Genomic DNA, 16,618 nt, shown 5'->3' on the forward strand with positions numbered 1-16,618 from the left:
TGCATTTGGGAAAGTTCGTTTTTTCCCCTGGGTGGGTTCAGTGTTCTCCCTGGACCTTCTAAGGGCAACAACAACTCACATGCATTTGCTCACAAAAATAAAAAGAGGGGCTATCTTATCCTTAAGATTAGGAAACCGAGGCACACGAAGGTTGAGTGAAGTGCAGACCACAACCAGTCGAAAGTCCACCTTTTCCCAGCCATGCTTTCGCTTGTGCAGAGGGGCCTCTGAGGGGTTGACCCACCCCCTCGCACGCCGCCGGCAGTGCGCACGCCCCGCGTGCTGGGGGAGCCTGTTCACAGGTGGGATCCTGGCAGGCGATGAGCTCCCTGCTCGTAGGGAAATTGCCATCGCCGGTTTCACGTGTGTCAACTCATTTCAGGGGTGAGGAGGCTGAGGGAGGGGTCGCGCAACTGAGGTATAAGTGGTCTGCGCAAACTCTGTCCTTGATCAAGAAAGCGTCTTCTCTTTTCCAGGTAAGGTTAGGAATCTCTAAGAGGGAGATACAACACGTAAAATTTCCTAAGTGTGCTTGGCCACGGGGCCTCTTTTCGGGCTAGAAGCACAGGGTCATGCCTCTGCTAGAGTCCTGGGAGTGCTGGTTCGGGCGATATGATGTGAACCCAGGTGTGCATATGAGCTACTTACCAGGCTTTTTCCCCCCTAGGAAGAAGCAGCACCTCTGGGGATGTGGTCTCGCGGAGGCCGCCTGAAGACTGCCGACAGGCCTGAGAGGGTTCAGGGGAAGTGATGCGAGTGGGTGAGTGATTTAACTTCTCCCAGCCTCAGGTTTCTGATCTACAAAATGGGTATGATACCATTTGCCTTGCAGTGTTGTAGGGTCAGAGAGGAGACTAGTGTTTGGTATGGGGGTGCTTGTGGTCAGTGGCAGCTGTTACTTGTTATCTGTTAACCCCTTAAAAGGGGCCATCTCACCTTGGGTATGTTTTTTAAATCATTGTAGCCCAATCATTCCTTCCTCTGTAAAACAGCAATAGTGTTCCTCCCCCTAAAACCACTGAGCTGATATAAAACCTCACCCACTGACTAGCACTCAGTGGTTTTTCAATCTGCGATGTAAACACCCCCTCCCCCCACCCCCCGCCAGGGGCCCTGCCCTCACCCTGGGTACGCCCCTTCAACCTGTTTGCCTTGGTCCCCTCCCGGTCCTGGAAAAAATGCATAGATTCCAGGGGCAAGAAAGTCTCACACTGTTTAACCCTTCTTTTATCTTCTACTCAAGTTAATTCCTTTCTCCTGTGTTTGCTAAGGTTATTCACCTAGCCTCACACACCCTGGGGAGGAGCCAGTGGCTGAATTTCCATTTTTAGAGCATGGAGCACAAAGCACACTGTGATTGAAGATCCTTCCTGACATTACTCAGACATGCACGGCCACTAATGTGCTCACAGGGCTTATAATGCACTCGCTCCCTCAGCCTGAATTTCGTGCCCTCTCACGGGTGCTAATTATAGCTGACCTGACACCAGGGTAGGCAGAGTCCCTGTAATTCTATTCGGTACAGAGTGCCTGTCAGCACTCAACAGAATCAAATAGTTCTGTGGTGAATGGTCACTTTTTTTTCCGAAGCACAAGACGATGGGTTAGGAAAAACATCCTAGATGAGAAACAATGAGCCCAGTTTTGCTTGTATAAATTCCAGCCAGGTCTTGGCACAGGGGGTCAGCCCCCTGAGGCAAAGCTGATGGAAACTGGACCGTTGGCAGCTTCTCCATGACATTCTGTTTCTGTGCATTCCCATGCAGGACCACAAAAAACAAATGTCTAGGCAGTTCTTTCTAAACTTTCAACAGAAGGTGGTTAACATCTAGGTTTTATAGACACCTATACTGTACAGAGTGGAGTGGTGACTTTTATCTGGGAGTTTTGCTATCCAGAGCAGACATTCTGCCCGTACCAATCATTCTGAGTTGTTGCAGAATCTGGAGTAAAACTGTGTGCAAAATTCACAGAAGGTTTCACACATTGGGTACACATGGTAAGAGCCAGATAAGTGGGAGCAAAGACAATGTAGTCATGTGATTTTGTGGAGAATGTATGTTCTTTTTTAACTCCAACTCACTAGTTTTCTGAATTAAAAGAAAATTCTGGCCCTGGCCTCGTGGCTTAGTTGAAGCACGGTGCTATATGCCAAAAAGTTGTGGGTTCAAGCCCCCGTCAGGACACCTATGGAACACAATCCATTGATGTTTCTCTCTCAAATCTCCCTCTTCCTCTCCTTCTCCTATCTCCTTTCCTCTTTCTCTGAAATCAATAAACATATCCTCGAGTGAGCATTGAAAAAAATTCCAAAAACACTATAAAGTCAGAGGTAGCATGTTCCTTTTTCTCAGGTGCAGAAATGGCATTACTATGAACAGGATAGGGGGTAAGCTACTTTATTACAAGCCATTTCCATGAGACGTTTTGCTGTATTTGAAGAATGTGTAAGAACGTTGAATCCTAGACATTTCATGTGCAACTGGCGCCCTCTAGTGACAGGGGACGTCTCTAGCCATGTGTTGTTTCATTTTAAAGCTCAAGAATCCCACTCTTTGTAATTTATCCTACTCCAGATGTACACAGAAGGGAGAGAAAAGGGAGAAGCTGGAAGGGAAGAAAGGGTTTGGGGGTGCCTTTTTAGTTCACAACACGAGTCCCAAAAGGCATACTTGGGTTTGTAAAATACGAGTCTTAAATGCCTAAGAGGTATCACGGTTCCCCCAGAGACAGGGACACTCATCTGCCAGGTATTTCTGGGAACCTCCCTAAGCCCGGACAATGAGTTCTTTCCAGGCCGCTTCTGATAATGTAGATGTGGCCCCAAAATGGCACAATTCCTCTTGGCTCTGAGAGAGACTAGAATAATAAGGCAGAATTCAAATGTTTCACAATTTCTAGCCAGAATAGATAGAACATGGCCCTCTCGTGAGCTGAAATTCCTTTACCCCAGCAGAGGACCAGAAGTCTCCACCTAAGAATATTATATGCATATCCATTGTCCAAAGCCTTTTCTTCCAGTCAAAATGGCTCCTGGGCCTGAAGGACCGTCTCTGCTTATTATGGTGCCACCTAGTCTGCAGGGCAGAGACCACAGTCATTCTGAGCTGACATCATCACTTAGCTTTGGGACATCTTCCATTCATCTGTCCCGGTTACTGCTGCCTTCACTAATCAGGCAGGCCTTGGTCAATTCTGATTGAGAATGGTTTTGTCTTCCAAGTTGGGTTCTCTCTCCCCTGCGGATCCATCTTTACACTGCTACTAGCTGTTTTTCTAAACACACACACACACACACATATACAACTTTATGATCTAGTGATCTCATGGAAAACTCCAATAGCATGAAATGACCCCAGCTTCTTCAGTCTCTTCTATTTCCCACACACTCATCTTCCTGGGCTCAAACATGCTTTGCCCTTTACGTGGGATGTCACAGAGCCCCAGCCACCCTTCCTGACCAGCGAAGGTCATCTCCTCCAGGGAATATCCCAGCAACCTAATGGCCCCCACCCACAAGCCACAGCACCTGCATCACCAGCAGTGCAAGTCCTAGGAGTCTCGCTACCACTTATGTATGCATTTGTCTCCACCGTGACTCCCACCAGAGCAAAAACCCAGGCTTGTTCTTTATTAATGCAATACCATAAAATACTACATGCAAAAATACTGTGCACAACATTTACTAAAAATAGAGCATTGTAACTGAAGATGTTTTTAAATTTTTGAGATTGTCTTGACATATAACAGTTTCTCGTGTACAACATAATGATTTGATAGTCATATTTATTGTGAAATAATCCCCACAACAGTTCTAGTTAACGTTCATTACTATACATAGTTATTTTCTTGTGATGAGAACTTTTAAGATCACCCTTTTAGTTACTTTCACATGCATGTAATGCAACATGGTGAACTGCTCCCATGCTGTACATTACATCTCTGTGACTTATTATTTCATAACTGGAAGTTTGTGCCTTTGCCCACCTTTGCTCATTTCACCCACCTTTGCTCGTGTCATCCATCTTGTTTCCTGCCTCTGGCAACCACCAATCTGTTGTTCTCTGAATCTCTGAGCTTGGCTTCTAAGGGTTTTTCTTTCTTTCTTTTTTTTAAAGATTCCATGTATAAGTGAGATCATATGTTACTTGTATTTCTCTGACTTATTTCACTAAGTGTAATCAGGTTTGTTCTTTTCACATGTCCCAGATTTGCCCAGCACATAGCAACATGCTTACACAGGAAGGGAAGGGAAGGAAGGAAGAAAGAAAGAATTTCATACAGTTTGAACAACAGCTTCGTTTTATCTATATCTCAGCAGTCAAAATAAAAGCAACATAAAATCCAGCCCCTGACAGGGCAAGGTTTGAGTCTTCCTGCCACTTCCTACTAGCTGTCTACCCTGAGACAAGTAGTTAATCTTTTCGAGCCTCAGTTTTTCACCATAAAATGAGGCTAATAGCACGTTTTATGTGAAACGACGACGAAGGTAGGGTATGTGAAGTGCCTAGGGGTACCTGGCAGTAAGCGCTCTGTGAGTGGAGTTTTGTCTCTATCCGTCTGATACCCAATATGCATATAGACGTGACGGAGTGGATTTGATATTCCTGTAGCAACAGTGAAAACTCAGAAAATCAAGTTCATTGTCTCTCCCATCTCATGCTGAATATATACTTTCCACTCTGATTCCATGCACATTTTCCCTTGCATTCGGCTTAGAATGATTGTTTTTTTTAACTAATGGAAGCTTCTTCAAGGGGCAATTATTACTTCATGAAAATATTTCTCTACTATTCCTTAGTTCCATACTAAGAAGCAGGGGGAGTGTGTTTTTCACTGTGAGGCAATTTAATCCCCCCTCTCACCTCCTATATATCCTCCACTGGAGCCAAGTCAGCTGAAAAAATAAAATCACATAATCAGGCCTCGACTTCATCCTCTTGTCTCAGAAACTCCTGCTGCCACATATATTTCATAGACCCCAAGTGGGGGTCCTGAAGGAGACAGATGAACCCCAGCACCCCCGACTCACTGCCCTCCCTCCCACAGCCCTGGGTGCACGGATCACCACCCAGGTGGCCGGCCGGCTCACTCTCTTGAGGCTGAGCACAGGGGGTCCAGGAAGAGGACATAGGTTGCCAAGTCCCTGCTGACAAGAACACTTGCCCACACCCTTTGAAAGCATTTAACACAGGCAACAAAGCAGGGGAAAAAGGCCTGGCTTGCCAACACACCATTAAGCAAATCTGCAAACGGGGTATTAAGTTTTGCTCTGTGAGTGTTCTTTCCATAGCAAGCCTGTTAATTGGTGCTTCAGATTTCAAAACTACGTCAGGTTTTATGTTGCCCAAGAAGCTGAAGAATCCAATTACTTCTGTTTTTAGAAACACTTGGAATTTTATTCCACCCATTTTCTGGTGAAATAAAGTAGTGATAAGGATTAAAACTAGAGGAAAACTTTGAAGCTATTGCATGAAGACCTAACATACCACAAAGTATTGGAATCTCTCCTGGTGTACCAACTCTGCAAGGGCTTGAGCAGACTCGTCTTTATACTCTTTGGGGGAATGAAACAGCCCAGTAATAGGAAAACGAAAGGGAACAATAGGGCCCCTAAGTGACAGGCACAGTCGGCTCCCCAGCTCTGGGCTCTGGGGTGGGCCTGCTCATGCGAGCCCAGTAAGAACTGTTTTTGGGTTTGTTACCTAGCCTTGTGGGTCACACGGACACAAGCCCTATTGGCTTTCAGAGCCAAATGTTTGGGGAGCTCTCCTCTCATCACGAGTCTTAAAAGTTGGGATGTCACAAGTGGGGTTCAGGCTTTTCATTTCTCAGGGAGAAGCTGGAGGTTGTGAGTCCCCTCCCAGATATGGGTCCCTGCATTGGGGACGAGATTGAAGGGCAGATTGAAAGGCAGAAGCCTTTCCTACCAGCTTCAGTGGGAGGTGATTTTTCCGCTTCTGTCCACGTGTAGGAGCCAGTCAACTAGTTTTGGGTCTTTTCCTCAGAGGACATTGCTCCATATGTGGCTGTACTTTGATGTGTCTGGCAAAAGGTCAGTTCAGGGTCTATGTCGACATCTCGAACTGGAACCCCGTTTTTTCAATTACAGGTGACATACAATACTGTATTAGTTTCAGGTGCACAATATAGTGATTAGATATCTATATAACTTATGATCACCCAGATAAGCCTAGCACCCACCTGGTACCATCCACAGTTATTACAGTGCCGCTGACTATATTCCTTCTGTTGTATTTTCCATCATGGTGACTGTTTTATAACAGGAAATTTGTACTCCTTAATCCCTTCAACTTTTACCTACTCCGGCTCCCATGCCCCTCCCATCTGGCAGCCATCAATTTGTTCTCTTCATCAATAAGTTTGTTTCTGTTTTGCTTTTTTATTTTGTTTTTCAGATTCCACATATAAGTGAAAATAATCATACCACATACAAATGGCATTTGTCTTTCTCTGACTTATTTAACATAGTTCCCTCTAGGTCCATCCATGTTGCCACAAATGGCAAGATTTCATTCTTTTATATGGCTGAGAAATAGTTCACTGTGTATGTGTCCGTACCACTTCTTTCTCCACTCATCTACTGATGGGCACTTAGGTGGATTCCAATTTGGGTTCCTGCAAGTGGTGCTGCAGTGAGCATAGGGATGCATACAACTTGGGGAATTATTGTTTTGGATTTCTTTGGCCAAATACTCAGAAGTGGAATTGCTGGGTCATATGGTTGTTATATTTTTAATTTCTTCATACTGTTTTCCATAGTGTCTACACCAATTTGCAATCTCACCAACAATGAATGCATGAGGGCTCCCTTTTCTCCACATGCTCACCAATACTTGTTGTTTGTTGATTTATTCATGATGGTCATTCTGACAGGTGGGAGGTGGTATCTCATTGTGGTTTTAATTTGCATTTGCCTGATGATTAGTGATGCTGAGCATCTTTTCATGTATTTGTTGGCCATCTTTATGTCCTCTTTGGAGAAGTGTTGATCCAGGTCCTGTCTTTATTTTTTAATCATATCTTGTGGATGTTTTTGGTTTTAAGTTGTACAAGTTTCTTAAATATTTTAGAAACTAACTCCTTATTAGATGTATCATTGATTAATATCTCCTCCCATTTGGTAGATTGTATTTTTGTTTGGTTGATGGTTTTTTGCTATGCAGAAACTTTTTAATTTGTGGTAGTTTTATTTATTTATTTTTCTTTCATTTCCTTTAGGAGACATAACCAAATAATATATATTTGTAATATATTATATATTAGTTATATATAATATATAATATGTATAACTATATAACTATATATAGTTGTATATATATACACATACATAATTATATATATATAACTAAGAGTGATGTCAAAGAGTTTACTGCTTAGGTTTTCCTGTAAGATTTTTATACTTTCAAGTATTACATTATTTAAGTCTTTAATTCACTTTTGAGTTTATTCTTGTACATTGTGTAAGAAAACGATCTGCTTTCATTCTTTCCATATGTCTGTTCAGTTTTTCCAACACCATTTATTGAGGAGACTATCTTTACCACACTCTGTATTCTTGCATCCTTTGTCACAGATTAACTGACCATACGAGCATGGTTTATTTTTGCCGTGTTCTCTATTCTGTTCCATTGATCTATGTGTCTGCTCTTATTCCAGTGCTTTGCTTATTATACAGTACTTTTGATTGTTGTAGCCTTGAATAGTTTGATATCAGGCAGCATCAGCATGATGCCTCCATATTTATTCCTCTTTCTCAAGATTGCTTTAGCTATTCAGGGTCTTTTGTGGCTTCATATTCATTTTTGGATTATCCATTACACTTTTGTGAAAAATGCCATTGATATTTTGATAGGGATCACATTGAATCTTTGGGTATGGAGAATACTTTAATAATATTAATTTTTCCTAACCATGAGCATCGTATAGTCTTCAATTTATCTGTTTCTTATTCTATTTCTTTCTTTAGTGTCTTATAGTTTTCTCAGTCCATTTAACTTCTTTAATTTATTCCTAGGTAATTTAATTTTTTGATGCAATTGTAGATGAGATTGTTTTCTTAATTTCTCTTTCTGAGAGTTCATCATTACTGCATAAAATGCAACAAATTTCCAAATATTAATTTTGTATCTTGCCATTTTGCTGAATTCATTTATTAGTTTTAACAGTTTTTTAAATGAAATATTTAGTGCTCTCTCTGTATAGTATCATGTCATCAGCAAACAATGACAGTTTTACTTTTTCCCTTTCAATTTGTATAACTTTGATTTTCTTGTATGATGGATGTGGCTAGGACTTCCAATACTATGTTGAGTAAAATGGTGAAAGTGGACGTCCCTACTTTGTTCTTGATCTTAAGGGAAATGTCCATTGAGTATAATGTTGGCTGTGTGTCATTTTGGCCTTTATTATGTTGAGACATGTTATCTCTTTTCCCACTTTGCTGAGAATTTTTATTATAAATGGATGTTGGGTTTTGTCAAATACTTTTTCTGCATCTATTTATATGATTATAGAATTTTTATCCTTCATCTTGTTTGTGTTGTATCATTAATCAGTTTGTGGATATTAACCAACCTTCCACCCAGGGAATAAATCCAACTTGATCATGGTGTAAGATCTTTTTAATGTCTTGCTGAATTCAGTTTTCTAATATTTTGTTGAGAATTTTAGCATCTATGTCATCTATTTTAGCATCAGGGGTATTGGTCTATAATTTTCTTTCTTGTAGTATCTTTGTTTTTGATATCAGGGTGATGCTGGCCTTGTGAAATGAATTTGGGTAGTTCTGTCTCCTCTTAAATTTGGGGGAATAGTTTGAGAAGGATAGGTATTAAGTAATTTTTCTTTGCATATTTGCTAAAATTCACCTGTAAAGATGTCTGGTCCAGGGATTGTTTGGCGGGGGGGGGGGGGTGTCGAATACTGATTCAATTTCTGTTATCTCTTCAGATTTTTTTATATTTTCCTGATTCAGCCTTAAAAGATTATATGTTTCTAGGAATATACCTATTTCTTCCACATTACCTAATTTGTTAGCATTTAATTGTTCATAGTATTTCTATATAATACTTTCTATTTCTGTGCTGTCAGTTGTTACTTCTTTCATTTCTGAGTTTATTATTGAGGCTGTATCTCTTTTTTTCTTGATTAGTCTGGGTAATGATTTATTAATTTTGTTTATATTTTCAAAGAACCAGCTCTTGGTTTCATTGGCCTTTTGTATTGCTTATTTAAGACTCTATTTAATTTATTTTCACTCTGTTCTTTACTATTTTCCTTCCCTCTACTTACTTTGGGTTTTGTTCTTTTCTTTCTAGTTCCTTTAGATGTAACATTAGACTGTTTCTTTGAGATTTTTCTTGTTACTTCAGGTAGGCCTATATTGCTATAAGTTTTCCTCTTAAAACTGCTTTGGCTGTGTCTTATGGATTTGGGATCATTGTATTTTTATTTTCATTTTTCTCAAGGTATGTTGATGCATTTCTTGATCTTATTGTTAACCCATTTATTGTTTAGTAACATGTTATTTAGCTTCCACGTGTTTCTGAGTTTTCAGTTTTCTTCCTGTAAATGTAAACATGACCTTCCTACTTTTGCCTTTTAACTTTTATACTAGCTTTATAGTTGGTTAATCCACTACTGTTTTACCTTTGTCAGTGAACAATTTTTTTCTGTATTGTTTTATTCATATTATTAATTTTTTTAACTTAATGAAGTCCCCATAACATTTCTTGTAATACTGGTTTAGTCATGATGAACTCCTTTAGCTTTTTGTTGTCTGGGAACTCTTTATCTGTCCTTTGATTCTAAGTAATTGCCTTCCTGGGTAGGGTAATCTTGGTTGTAAATCTTTGCTTTTCATCACCTTAAATATTTCATGCCAATCTCTTCTGGCCTGCAAAGTTTCTGTTGAGGAATCAGCTGATAGTCTTATGGGAATGTCCTTGTACATAACTAACTGCTTTTCTCTTGTTACTTTGAAAATTCTATCTTTGTCTTTAATTGTTGGCAATTTCATTATGACATGTCTTGGTGTGAGCCTATTTGGGCTTCTCTTGTTTGGGACTCTGTGCTTCCCGAACTTGTATGTCTATTTCCTTTGCCAGGTTAGGGAAGCTTTTAGTCATTTTTTCTTCAATTGATTTTTAATTCCTTCCTCTCTCTCTTTTCCTTCTGGTACCACTATAAAGTGAATGTTGGCATCTTGGTATTGTCCCAGAAGTTCCTTAAACTATCTTTACATTTAATATCCTTTGTCATTTTGCTATTCCAGTTGGGTATTTTTGCTACCTTGGTTTCCAAACCAATTCAATCCTCTGCTTCATCTGTGATATTGATTCCCTACAATGTATTCCTCATATCAATAATTGTATTCTTCATTTTTCAATGGTTATTTTTTATGGTTTCTATCTATTTGTTGAGGTTCTCACTAAGTTCATCTGTTCTTCCCCTAAGTTCGTTGAGCATACTTGTAACCAGTGTTTTGGACTCTGCATCTGGTAGGTTGCTTGTTTCCATTTAGTTTACACTTTTCCTGGAATTGTTCTGTTATTTCATTTGGAATTTGTTTCTTTGTGTCCTCATTACTGACTGCCTCCCTGTGCTTGTTTCTGTGTGTTAGGTAGATCTGCAACAGCTCCAAGTCTTGGAAGGGTGGTCTTCTGTAGTAGGTGTCCTGAGAGGCTAGTGGCACAGTGTTCCGTTTACCCAACTCAGGTGCTCCAGGGGTTTGCTTTGTGGTAGTTGTGTGTCCTCCTTTTGTAGCTAAGCCTTGATTGGAGTTGGCACATGAGTAGGTGATGTTGACCCTAAGGTTGATTGACTATAAGGGTTGATTATGACTACAGCAGACAAGCTGTTGTGTAGGAGCTACCCCATGGAATAGGAGTCACTTTCACATGGCTCTGGTACCAGCCACGTCCATCCTTTGGGTGTGTTGTTTGGGGAGCTGCTTGGGTGGTGCTCTGGTGTGGTCTGAAGACAGCCACCAAGCGTTAGTTATGGAGCCTCTTAGGAGGGCCTGCACAATAGGCCAAGGTCAGCCAACATTGGTGCCAGGCCTGGGGGATACCTAGTTGGAGCTACTAAATGATCTGTGGTTGGTTGCCCTTGCGCAGGGTTTAGAGGTACTTGGGAGAGGCTGTGCTCTGAACCAAGGCTGGCTGCCACTAGTGCCAGGCCTGGGACTCTCTGGTGAGCACCATGATGTGAGCTGAGTTCATCCACTACTTGTGCTGGGCTTGTGGCCACTTGACTAAAGCTACATTTCAAACCAACACTGGATGCAGCTTATGCCAAGTTTGGGGCCACCTGGTGGAAGTTACAACACAAGTTGAGACTGCTTATGTCACTGTTTACGGCCAGGCCTGGGGCCACTTAGCAAGCGGTATATGGCATGAGGAGGCCAGCCACTGCTTGTTTGGGTTTTGGGAACCTTTGAGCGATTTCATGATGAGCCAAGGCAGGACACATGTGTGGAAAATCTGCTAGAAGTGGTTCAGGCTGGGCACGTGAGTTGGGTGAGGTGGGGTCTCAGGGAATCAGCAGAGTAGGACAAACCGTGTTTTCCTGGTTAGGAGACAGCAGACATTTGGCACCCACCCTTGCCTGCCAGCTGGTTTAGGGGGAGGGAAGGAACAACAGTGCCTGACAGTGCTTCCTTCCTGGAGGAAGCTGCCCTGACCCCTGACCCACCAGCCCTCACCCTGAAGCTAGTCAATTCAGTATTTCCCTGTCTTTCCCTGGTGCTTTTCAAGCAGCTGCCTCTGCACTGGAGCCCAGAGCAAGTGAGTGTGTCCCTGTGCAGTGGAATGCCTGGGACGACAGCATCCTTCTGTCTCACTCAGACACAGCCCTCACTGCTTTTCACAGTCAGAAGTTATGGGGATTCCCCCCTCTCCTGGTGGTGGGGGGAACCTCCACAGCCAAGATAGCCCAGTTCTTAATTGCCACACTGTGGGTTGGGACCTGCCCATTTTGCAGGTCCCTCCCACCAGTCTCATCAAGGTTTTTTCTTCTTCTTCTTCTCTGTATCCTTAGTTACAGGACTTCCGTTCAGCTAGTCTTCAGGCAGTTCTCAATGATGGTAGTTCTGTAAGTTAGTTGTGATTTTGATATGATCACAGGAGGACACAAGCAGTGCATTTATCTGCTTCACCATTTTGACTGGAAGTCTGGACCCCCATTTTTATTTTTTTAAATTTTTTATTTACTGATTTTAGAGAAGAAGAAGGAGAGAAAAACATCAATTTGTTGTTTTACTTATGCATGCATTCATTGGTAGAAGCAATTGTTAAAAATTAAAGTAAAATTTTCTTGTTTTACTTATATATTAGAATGTGACATGTTTTTAAATTGTGTTAATATTATAGTTTAGGTTTCCATTTGTTTTTTTTTATGTTTCAAAGTTGCATAGGTTTTTAACAGTCTGTTCCAATTCCATCTTTTCCCATAACTTCTGTTACTCTTCCACATAAGTATACACAAAACAAAGGTTTTCAGGAATACATATTTCAAATTATAATAGAAATTCCTGTGTAGTCAAACCCACCCTTGTAAAATCACTTCAGAAAGACCCCTGGAGGAGATTGGCTAGCTTTTACGGGGAAGTGGCTAGCTTTTATGGGTTACATTTTATAAAAAAATCCCATTTTTAAACATCAGAAACATAGTCAATAAGAGAAGATGTTCATGATAAATAGGCTCACAGGAATTGAGTATATGTCACTTCTTGTACTTCTCATGATGCTCTTATGCCTTTGATAGCCACAGCTTTTATTTTACTGATGAAGAAATTGAGGCTCAAAGATATGAAAAATGTGCTTGAAATTGCCCTGCTACCAACTGGTAAACACAGGTTTCAATTGAGAGTTTCTTCTTTTTTTTTATTGTTGTTCAAGGATAGTTGTCTCCATTTTCACCTCATCCATCCCCACCTCTCGCCTTCAAACCTAACTGCTTTGGTTTTGTCCATGTGTCCTTCATACATGTTCCTTGATGGACTTTCCCTTATTACCACTCTCCTCCCTCCTCTCTGGTACTGTCAGTCTGTTCTTTATTTCAATGTCTCTGATTATATTTTGCTTGCTTGTTAGTTTTGTTGATTAGGTTCCACTTATAGGTGAGATCATATGGTATTTGTCTTTCACCACCTGGCTTATTTCATTTAGCATAATGCTTTCTAGTTCCATCCATGCTGTTGTAAAGGGTAGGAGCTCCTCCTTCCTTTCTGCTGCACCAATCCAGAAGAACCTATGCACCCCAATGCCCATAGCAGCACAATTTACAATATCAAAGTGCTAGAAGAAACCTAAGTGCCCATCAAAATGAGTGGATCAAAAAACTGTGTACATTTATTCAATTCAGAGTGTCTAACCTTGAGTTCTCCTATTCCTCAATAGTTCATTTTAACTATTCAATTCTCAGTCATTCAATTCTAAATTTTCAGTAGCTTCTTTTGGAAGTGATTAACTTCCGTTTTAAAATCAGACTTACATTGGATATTTTCAAAGTGTTTTCAATGAGAAGAAAAAATATCCGTTAAACAATAATGCTGCCTGATACAGAAAATTCAGCATATGAGGCTAGACTTCAGTTCTTTTATTCACCAAATACTTAACCTTCAATTCCTGAGTGTTTATCACTGTACCAGACACCGAGTTATGTGGTGTGCATGACAGCCATGCTTCTATTGCTCAGAGGGACTATGATCTAGTGATGTAACCTTTACAAAATATGTGAAATGGAAGTGTTATCACGTATTTTTGCAAGGATGCAATAAAAATTTGGAACTTTTCATCTAGAAAGGGCCAACACATAGAAACTATTTGGTTATTAGTAGTTATTATTAAATTGATGAATAATAATACTAATTAAACAGAACAAGAGGCAGAATAATGAGCAGTCACCACGTTATGTTCATGAAGTTTACTTTGCACTCGGAAGAGTGGCCGCCCAGAGCAAATGCCTCCATCCCCATCTCCAGTCAAAGCTGCACAAGTACTGTTTCCTCCCCAAACGACAGGCGAAGCCCCTGGAGGAGTCAGGCTGAGGAGGTGTGTCCTGACTGTGTACAAAACCTAACTCCCTTACAGTTCTATTGTTCTGATACATCGCATTGGAAATGAAATTGCTTAGAATGTAACAAATGTCTACAAAGAACATTGTATTTGAAAAGTTCTATTAAATCATAAATTCTTTAGTTTCTCAGTCTCTGTGCTTAAAGACCCAATAATAGCTTTCATTTCAATATCTAGGTACATTTCACTTCTAGCAATAGCAACCTAGGTTTTTAGATCCAACATACCCACTGAGAACAATTGGAAAAGCCAGACAAAATATTATATGAAAAACATTTGTAGCTCAGTGGATTGAGCACGGGCCTGCGAACCAGAGTATCGCGGTTCGATTCCCAGTCAGGGCACATGCCTGGGTTGCAGGCCAGTTCGCGGCAGGGGACACACGATACATTGTGTGTCCTTGGCAGAGGTAACCATACATTGATATTTCTCTCCCTCTCTCCTTCCCTTCCCTTCTAAAGATAAATAAATAAAATATTTTTTTAAAAAAAGAAAAACATTTGTTCAAAACCATCAGAAATCTACCAAAGAAGAGAAAATTTGTGGGACCGATATCCAGGAGTAAGGGGAGAACGTACATTCCCATGTACGTGGAGACAGGCGCAGCCTGGCAACCATTTTACCCTCCAGGTGTATTGTGAAGTGTAAAAGCACTGGCTGAGGTGGGAGACTGAGCCGAGCTTTGGACGGACTATTGGGACTAGGGAGAGAGAAACGAGAAGGCAGGGCCTGCTGGGGGTTCTAGGCACAACCGCAGAGGAAGAGTGAACCGGAAGTAGAGCAGCCCAGGCCTCAAAAGGACCGAAGGCACCTTGGCGACTTCAGTGTCTGACCGGATTAAGCTGATGTGCCCCCAACCTAGTTGCTCACCAGAAGCAAAAATGCATTCTCTGTGATGGAAAATGAAGTTGGAGTTTCAAATTCCCTCAGCAGTTTTCATATACAATAGTTTTCATATATTTGGCCCTTAGTAAAAAAAAAAAAAAACCCTGCTATTACAAGAAGACAAGTTTTTGCCAGAAATAAAAAAAAAAGGACCGGTAATAGACACTCACCCACAGGAGCTTCAAAAAATAGAACTATCAAATATGATCATTAAAATAACCCAAACCAGCATTTCCTTTGCTGTGCAATTCCTGTGGCAAAGTGGAGAACTTTAGCAAAGAATAGAAACTATCAAAATAATTAAATGAAAATTCTAAGTCTGAAAAATAGCATATCAAGTCAATAGATGAGTTTAGTAGCTGGGTGGACACAGGTGAGGAGAGAATTAGTCAAGGAACAGATAATTGAAAGAAAATACCTGAAGTTCAGAGTCACAGGAACAGAAATAGAGAAGAGACATAGGGGACACAGTAACAATGTCAGTACACTTTTAATTACAGCCCTATGATAAAGGGGACACTGAATTTGGCAGCAACGTAGTCTACACACATCATACTACTGTTGCTGATACCCAAAGGCAAAGAAAAAATATTGAACACAGCCAAAGGTTTTGCACAGCAAAGAACATCAACAGAATAAAAACACAACCCACTGAATGGGAGAACACATTCGCTGATACATCTGATGACGGGTTAATGTGCAAAATTTATAGGAAGTTATAGAACTGAACACCAAAAAAAAAAAACCAACCTTTAAACAATTCAATTAAAAAATGGGCACAGGACCTGAATAGACACTTCTCCAAAGAGGACATACAGATGGCCAACAGACCTATGAAAAGATGCTCAATGTCACTCATCATGAGAGAAATGCAAATTAAAAGCACAGTGAGATATCACTTCATACCTGTCAGAATGGATATAATCAGTAAATCCACAAGCAATAAGTGCTGGCCAAGAAGAGGACAGAGGGGAACCCGTGTGCACTCTTGACGGGAATGCAGATTTGTGCAGCCACTGTGGAAAGCAGTATGGAGTTACTTCAAAAAATTAAAAATGGAACTGCCTTATGATCCAGTGATCCCACTTCTGGGGATTTATTCAAAGAAACCTGAGACATTAATTTGAAAAAAGACAAGCACCCCTATGTTCATTGCAGCATTATATACAATAGCCAAGATTTGAAAGCAGCCCAAGTGTCCCTCAGTAGGTGAGTGGATAAAACAGCTAGGGGACATTTACACAATAGAATATTTACTATTCAGCAGTAAAAAAGAAGAAAATTCTACCCTTTGCAACAGTGTGGATGGACCTGGAGAACTTTATGCTAAGTGAAATAAGCCAGTCAGAGAAAGACAAACACCATATGATTCACTGATATGTGGAATCTAATGCACAGAGGGAACTAACCAGCAGAACAGAGACAGATTCACAGAGAGCAGGCTGACAGCTCTGGGCTGGGGGTTGGGGTGGAGGACACAGGGGGTGAGCAGAAAAGAACAAGGCCCATGGAAACAGAGACCAATGTGATGGCTGTGGGGGGTGCAGAGGTGGAAGAGAGTATAAGGGGGATAAATGGTAATGGGAAAAATACAATAAAAATTAACTATTTTTAAAATGCAACCAGAGGGA

At 40.9% G+C, this 16,618-nt stretch overlaps 1 long non-coding RNA gene across 1 annotated transcript in view; it reads left to right on the forward strand.

Moving 5' to 3' along the window:
• The window catches only part of LOC118974924 (uncharacterized), a 60,645-nt gene that overhangs the window by 16,933 nt on the left and 27,094 nt on the right, over nt 1-16,618 (forward strand). The window contains exon 2 of the long non-coding RNA XR_005063977.1: nt 668-760. This is a non-coding gene — a long non-coding RNA (uncharacterized LOC118974924). The remainder of the gene's footprint in view (nt 1-667; nt 761-16,618) is intronic.

Source organism: Sturnira hondurensis, unplaced genomic scaffold (assembly GCF_014824575.4).
Source record: "Sturnira hondurensis isolate 20B ecotype Veracruz unplaced genomic scaffold, ASM1482457v3 Scaffold0001509, whole genome shotgun sequence".
In the NCBI taxonomy this organism is placed as follows: Eukaryota; Metazoa; Chordata; class Mammalia; order Chiroptera; family Phyllostomidae; genus Sturnira; species Sturnira hondurensis.